The following is an 8,079-nucleotide window of genomic DNA, read 5'->3' on the forward strand; positions in this document are numbered from 1 at the left end:
GATTATAACGAACGCAATACGAGTTCACACGTAAAGTAAACCAAATCAGTGACGAACCCATGACTGTCGCCTGTTGGACGCCATGGTAACGTGTGAACAAGTATACGCTGAAAACTCATATTGTTTTTTAATGTGTCCCATACAATGGGCATCTCAAGAATTAATTATACCGAAGTGCATTATGTTTTGTTGTTTCACGGAAATTAGTCCCGGGACGGTCCATTACTCCCACGGTATACATAATGTATTGTTACCATTTCTCTGATCGTAGGCGTTTAATTATAATCACAGTTATATACAAAATAGTAGCACAATATAAGTGTCATATTGTAAACCAATATCACTCCTAGGGGTAGATTTTCTTTCTCAAATTACCATAAGACAAAAAAATAGCTGTTTCATCTGTACATTTTACAAATCAGCAATTTATTAGTTTTTTTTAATATAGCTTAGTGGGTATTAAACAAGAAACAGTTTGATAAAGACAAAATGCTCGATTGGCCAATCAGAGGGCAGTTATGCAATGTCATGTGACTACCGACGAGGCGTTATGTGACCAAACTGTACTTAACGTGTTCCTATTTAGTAAAGGGGATTTAGTGAAATGTTATCAATTGAAGGCTTTCGTTCACAATTAATAGCCAGGCAAACATTGTTAGCCAAAGTGTTATTGATGTTGTGTGCAAATCCAAATGGTGAATTATCTCCTGATTGAGTGAGTATTTCATCTTGCCTAACTCTTCTTGGCGAAGGATTCAGTGAAGTTAAAACGTTTCTTACACACAACGTAAACAGTAAGTAGGCCTAATTATTTCATTAACAGTAAAAATTACAGTTTCAACTAATCATTAGCAATCATAATGCAACCTTTGCGCGCTTGCAAATTGGTAAAAATGTACTTAGCTGGCGCTGCCTCTGATTAAGTGGCTTAATATGCCGTAATATATTAGGGTAAAAACACGAGCACGAGAAATAAACTTTGCGCCTGCAACAATACTTTCAACAATTATGCATTTTTACATTAAAAAGTATAATAATGTGCAGTAATAACCTTTAAAAATCAACGTGTATTACATAGCAAAATGGTATGATTTAAAATTACGTTAGCAGTGACCTTCGGGACCGTCAGCGACTTGCAGTCCAGTGTAGAAATTAATAGCACTAGTGTGTCTGGGAATTAATAAAAACAATGACATCAGAAATTAATAACAACGCATAACAAGAACAACATGATCAATGTGCGTCACAAATTAGGTAACTGGCATTATTATGTTCCATGCCTGCAATGTCTATTCCGTTTGCATTTCCATTGAAAAGTCCGCCCTCTTGAAAAAAAAAAATTGTGACAGATAAATTCTGGGGTATTTCATTTTAAAATATTTAAAATAAAAAGATAGATTACATTTTAAAGTTTATTTAAAGTTTTTAAACCTCTTAAAAATACGGGATTCCCATTTGCGGATGTCTAGAACCTTTAATAAATCTGTCACCACAGCCAACTACCCTATTTTCACCTCCTCAATTCACGAATACAGTACAGTACTTATAAATCATGCCTTCTGACATTTACGTTTTTTCAAAGAATTAAGGAACCCTTCCAAATGCTTAATTCTCCTTACCAGAGTTCAATAGTACAGACCACTAATGCAGTTGGTTATACCGTACATAAAACGTTCAAAAACCAACTAAATAAAAATGAAATGAAATTAATGAAAAGCCATTTGATATATGAGAATATAAATAATAAATTACAGTGAATTCTTTTTGTAAATAATAGATAACAGAGGGTGTTTTTTCTTTCTATAACATTAACTATTTAACATTTTTTTCTTCTGCTTTCACTTCTATCACGTTTAAACCATGTTATTCGTTTCCAACGATTTATAAAAACAATTAATTAGATGGTTGGATAGATTGTTGGATGGATGGTTTGTTAAATAACAATTTATTTAATCAATTGATTGATTGATTAGTTTTATGAATCCATTATTAACAGATTCTGAAAATATGGGATGTTCAACATTCATCGAATTATTAGTAATGTTCTTGTTGCTAGGACTCTTGACAACGATAGACGCGCGAACTAGAAGCAACGAGCCACAACGCAAGACTTCCATATTCAAGGTAAGCATTAATGGTTGGTCAGCCTTTTCCCAATCCCACACAGCGCCAGCCAGACATGATGTGATACCAAAAGAAAAAAAAAATACAACTAGAAAACCGCACCGAATGATTTATAACCAATAACCAATATCATATTATATGAATACAAATCAAAGCACACTTTACAAATTTTCTACCATGATTCAACATACACACTATACAGATGCGCTAATGCTGAAATGACAAATATAGAACGCAACAAGGGCAGGTAGTCGTGTATGATTAAATTAATTTGGAATTCGATAAAAATAGCAAAAATAATAACAAAACAATCGTTAAATGTTGTTTTTACATTATTTCTTCTTTTAACAGAACCCAGACTGCGGTACAGAGCAAACATTCACCGCGTGCGGGACAGCAGTACATGGTTGGTTACAAGGTTTACCCGAATGTTGTCCCGGCTACAGATGTGTCAACGTACTTCAAAAATCACGAAATACACACTCGGGATACCGAATAGTACCGAAGTGTCGCCGATCATCAGCACCACAATCAAGGCGGAAGTTTCGGTTCAACCGCAAGCAAGGTTGATAATGTGTCATGCTACTGTTTTCATATTTATCTAGACTATATTTAAAATCTTGAGAACAAACTCAAACATTACTGGAAAAACAGCACGAACAGAACATATCTCGCTATTATGTTTTGTATCATATATGAATCTCATTTAACAAACCAAAACTGATATCGTGTGTCTTGACTGTACATTAGTCCATTCGCCATATACAATTTGTGATGGATAATTTATATTATAGAAAATCATTATTTATTTATTTATTTATCAAAGGCCAATTATGACAATGACAATGCTGTGGGTATCGGTGGTTGGATCTCAATGCAGATACTAATAAAATAAGCAGCAAGCCTAATCAAAATCAAAACAAAAAACGAAAAACTGCCAGAAAGAAGTAACACTAACACTTCCAAGTGAGCGTAAAAAATAGTAAGCCTTTCAGACATGACAGCGTTGAAAATGAAATCACATCAGTTGAATGGAAGCCGACAACATTTTCTGCTCAAGTTTTATACCCGAATGAAACATCATAAGATCTACATTTGAGAAAAGAACAATGAAAATAAAAGTACGGTGTAAACCTGGAGGAAATATAATTATTAAACTATTTCCTTCTTGGTGTAGGTATTTTAGGATACTGTTTGTATACACTTAGTGAAATCTGCCGTCTTACAAATTAAAACAAGAATTATGGTACAAATTGGAGTCAAAATGGAATCCAAGACGAGGAGCACAAAGCCATGTTCCAGACACACCCAAAGAGTCATCTCTGATTGATAAAAACTGCATCGTTAAAATCTTCAACCGAAGTTATTGTTATGGTGTAAATCCTAACAATATTTTTTTTGTATTGAATTTGAGTATATCATTCAAACTTCAGGTAAAATAAAATCATAGTTTCCCTATTGCTCTAAACTTACGTTCTATCTACGCTATCAAACTTTATGTGACGAAAAAATGTGACGAGCCCTTAATAGACACGATAATGTCATATTATTACCTGATTTGTGCATATCACTACCATATTTGGATACATCACACGTTTTTTGTCCAAATTTGACAGTGTAGACAAAGCTTTATTTCTTGCTTTTAAAACCCAAGAAAGTTTCTTCAAGAAATTCACTTGATTCTAAAAACCAATATCTCCAATCCTCGCAATTGGTAATTCAGACATTTTGATGGTTACTATGCCAATGCGCAGGCGCAACTTACCGTAACTCACCGCCAATTGGCGCATAATGTTACGTTGTATAGTTTGGTTTCTTAATAGTGTTGTATAAATAAATGTCGTGCCTTGTTGATACATTTATTTTGTTCGATAAAGAAAACGACTGTAGTGTTATAATATTTAAATATAATCATATTTAGATGATTAGATTGATATTAATTTCTATAATTACGAATAACTATAGATCTATACATCGTATTTATATTCCATGTGTTAATATTAGTTATAATTATCTATATAATAGTGTTATGTAACATTGATATTATTGTATGTGATTAAAGGAAGATACGTTTAAACTTATCTGTTACTTGGCTTACATATTTAGATGTGGAAGCAGGAAAATTGTTTTTCAATTGCCATCAATCAATCATTGATTCTCTCAATAATAGTTTTTTTTTTAAAAGAGGGCATATTATTATTTCAAATCTTTAATAACATGCTAAACAAATTAATTATTATTAATGACATTTATAAAGAATATTCTTCAATGATCAATATAATTATTATCGACCTTCGAAGTATAATCAATATTAATAATAATCAATTTTGGCTTTGAATGTAAATCGTCTGCAAATCACTTTAAAAACACTACCGTATCAATCAGTTATTTTACAACTGATTAAAATGATGATTAATTTTTCATTTAGTTTTACTGCTGGATGTGACAGTAGCATATTCAAAGAATATTTGTCATTTGCAAGCAAAATGCACACCTTTGTATTTCCTTATAAAGGTTAGAGAATGAGTGATCTGCACTCAGATTCCTAACCTTAGAAAAACGACTTAAACTTTAAGATTCTACAGTCAGTGTGAATCGTCACTATGACGTCACAGACGCGCATTATAGCAATTTCCTTAATTTTTTGTTGGCTGTAGACGATGCCAAAGGATTATAATATAACTCTCTTGCCCATTTTTATAAATAATGTCAAATCGGGTCATCTTAAAGGAATGCATGACGTCTGATCATACTACTGAGGGCGGGGAGCAGATCCAAGTGAAGTAAATGAATTGTCATCATCATCGGTCAAAGTCGACCGGAAATCCTTATACAAAAGGGATGGATTATCCTAATAACGTCACGTAAGAGAAGATTATCTTAATAACGATCGCGTAAATTTAAGCCGTGGGTTATGCATCAGGTCATCGTAAGCATGGCATTAGCAGTGACGCGGTGTCAGCGATAATTGATGCATTTCGGCAGATCCAAACTCACATCTTCGTTTGAGATTGCTATGGATGGCTGCCTTCCATTCATGCGTAATTTATGCGTTCTTAAACGCGTAATTGGGGTTTCACGTGCAGTTTTCCACCAACGCCAACCAACAGTCGTTGGGATTTAAAGGCTCGTATTTAAAGGCGTGATAAGTGTTTAGGCAGATCAAAATTACCATCACGACATTAAAATGTATAGGCATACTTTTGGCCAATTTTAAATCTGCTTGTTAAATTTTCCAATCTAGATTTTTCTTTCTTGTATTTTACACTGATGATATAGTAGGTAGCCGAGTTCACTTTCAATGTTAAAAAATAATACTTTATTCATTGTGACATGGTTCTCTGCTATTTATACCTTTTAACGTATTTTAATCACATACAGTAGCTATACTTTTAACCATCTTTATTCATCACTGTATATACGACAGCGGTATATAACGCGATGTCGACTTTCTGGCGCTGTTTCTATTTCCAGAAACAATATCTGCATGCACTGTCTCAGTACTACAACTATACTATTTATACTGTATCAATAACCAATGTATCGTTCAGATATAGGCATGTACCATTCAGGGACTCTCGGTCCTTGCAGATATTATCATAATCTTTAAAAAGTATGCGGACACTCATATCAGAATTCCACAATATCGCTCACAGACCTACCACACCCCCACCATTTAAAAATGGTACCCACCCATGATTACATGTGAATACTGAAATGTAAGCTGTTTGACAGAAAAATGTACACATGGCATTGGTGCTGAAAGAATCGGACATTCTTACTCACTTGTTTCTAATCAGAAAGCAAAAAAAAATCAAGATTATATAACCTGTCTTTTTAAGGCGCTCGTAATGTTTAAATGAATCAAACATTATATTCATTATCTAATAAAACTATATTTTTAATTAAGCTATCTACGTCAGCAATATCAGTTTGCTCATGGAAATATGATATTTAACTTCAACAACATTGTTGTAATTGCTGTGACGGAAACATAAAATGTCTGAAAACATGTGCCTCGATATTATTTTGTTTTACTTTTCATTGGTTATATATATCAATAGGACCAACTATGTTGTCATATGCTTTTTAACACCTTTATTTTATACGTGAGCCTATATTTATTATCTGAATACAACGAGAGAATATGTTCCAAGTTCAGATTGGCGATTATATTATGAGACGGTTGTTAAGTATAGTAATTATATTATTAGCACGATTTCGGAACTACAGAACAGTAATACCTGGCACGCCGAACGTGCCTTTAGATGTCTTTTTAACACCGTCGTATAACGTTAATAATTAACGCTGATTGTAAAGCGTCTATACAAACGAGTTATGCTCCAACATATTATGTAAACACGCAAACACATTAAAGTAATCCGACTGCAATGGGTCTATTGATATAATCTTATCTTATCAACATTAAATCGAAACCTGATTGTTTTATCCATAAGACAGGTTTACCCAAATATATTTTGATTTGGTAACATGGACGGTCTCATTTTCGTTCTTACGCGTAAAGTGAGCCAAAACTGGACGTGTATGCGCATGCCTAAAAGGTAATCAGCGTTCTGATAGCCTCCGTAACTGAGATAGGATAACCCCCACTCACCCCCACTACTCCATATGAATGTGTAAGCGTGTTCAACCAATATAGTCTATTATTTAGGCTACACTAATGACGACATGATACTCTGTCAACATTACAGCAGCAATATGCCGTGTAATCAATGCATTAGCCTCGTCGTTGAAATTGAATTACGCACGGGACACACCAGCCAATTCATTTATCGCCTCTTCATGTTTATTTCATGTTTAAATTATTATGGTGTGGACAGAGGTCTAATTCAATCACTATGTCAACTTACGTTTCGCGTTTAGTGAAAGATAAACAAGCAACTAACTCATGCACAAACTTAATTCAAGTTGATTTCCTCAATTATTGTTGTTTGTTAAGTTAATTAAATGGTATTCTCCAAAGGTATTAATCGTTTCCCATTTGAGACAAATCACCGGATCTCTTATCGTAAAAAAAGTTGTTTGTAGTTGTAGGAAATACTGAAGAGGAACGGAAGGCTAAACAACAGTAGCAATAGTTAGGATTCTCCTCTTACTACGGGAGGCTTCAAATTAAAATTATTAAAAATTTTCTTAAAAATTACGTCCACATTGAACCCGGATTCGGTCACGTTATCATAGAAAACTTTTCGATCACAGACGTACATTTTGTACGGAATACGAAATGCGTTCGTTGTGCGTAGTTCTATTTTTAAACACGATTTTTTATCTAGCAACCGAAACTGAATCCGGACTCAGTATGTACTTCAACATAGCTACGGGAGCTGGGAACCGACCTGTGATAATATAATACTCAAAAAGCTTAACTTCCATTTTGGTATTAGCAAATCACATGGAATCGCTTTAGTAATCGTAAAAGCTGTCCAGATCATTTGTAGGCTAAGTCTTCTCGGACTTTAAAATCCGTTCATTCCAGGTCCGTGATTACTCAACCGAGATTATAAACGATTCAAATAACTTTCCCTTTAAGTTGGTTGGCTCAACGATAAGAATTGTTACACAACAGAAAGTAAATATTTCAATTTGGCAATTTCATAAAAAAATTCATTTAAAGTTTTAAACGAAAGTAACAAATACTTTTCCGTCAATATATATATAAGTTCATATAACTAGGATAATAAAGTAATAGATTTAAAGAAATCATCGGAAATATCCTGGACATTTAGGTCAGGTCTCATTGGCCTGGTCTAGTTTGTCTGACCGCCGGCAATGGGGTGCCGGAGTTTAATTTAACTAGAATCTCCCTTAATTTGATTTGGGAATAATATTTCATTTGGAAACTGTCCAAGTTATAACCGATTCTCCAACACACCTTCAAAAGAAAAAAAAATGTGAGAGTAGGTATGAGAACAATTTTTCAACTAAATCTAAAAT

The 8,079-nt window shown here is 33.7% G+C and overlaps 1 long non-coding RNA gene across 1 annotated transcript; it reads left to right on the forward strand.

Moving 5' to 3' along the window:
- Window positions 1-574: 574 nt before the first annotated feature.
- Window positions 575-4,186, forward strand: LOC140046161 (uncharacterized). Its single transcript, XR_011844739.1, has 3 exons — window positions 575-794; window positions 1,997-2,124; window positions 2,476-4,186. It is a non-coding gene; the product is annotated as an uncharacterized lncRNA (long non-coding RNA).
- Window positions 4,187-8,079: the final 3,893 nt, after the last annotated feature.

This window comes from Antedon mediterranea, chromosome 4 (assembly GCF_964355755.1).
Source record: "Antedon mediterranea chromosome 4, ecAntMedi1.1, whole genome shotgun sequence".
Lineage (NCBI taxonomy): Eukaryota > Metazoa > Echinodermata > Crinoidea > Comatulida > Antedonidae > Antedon > Antedon mediterranea.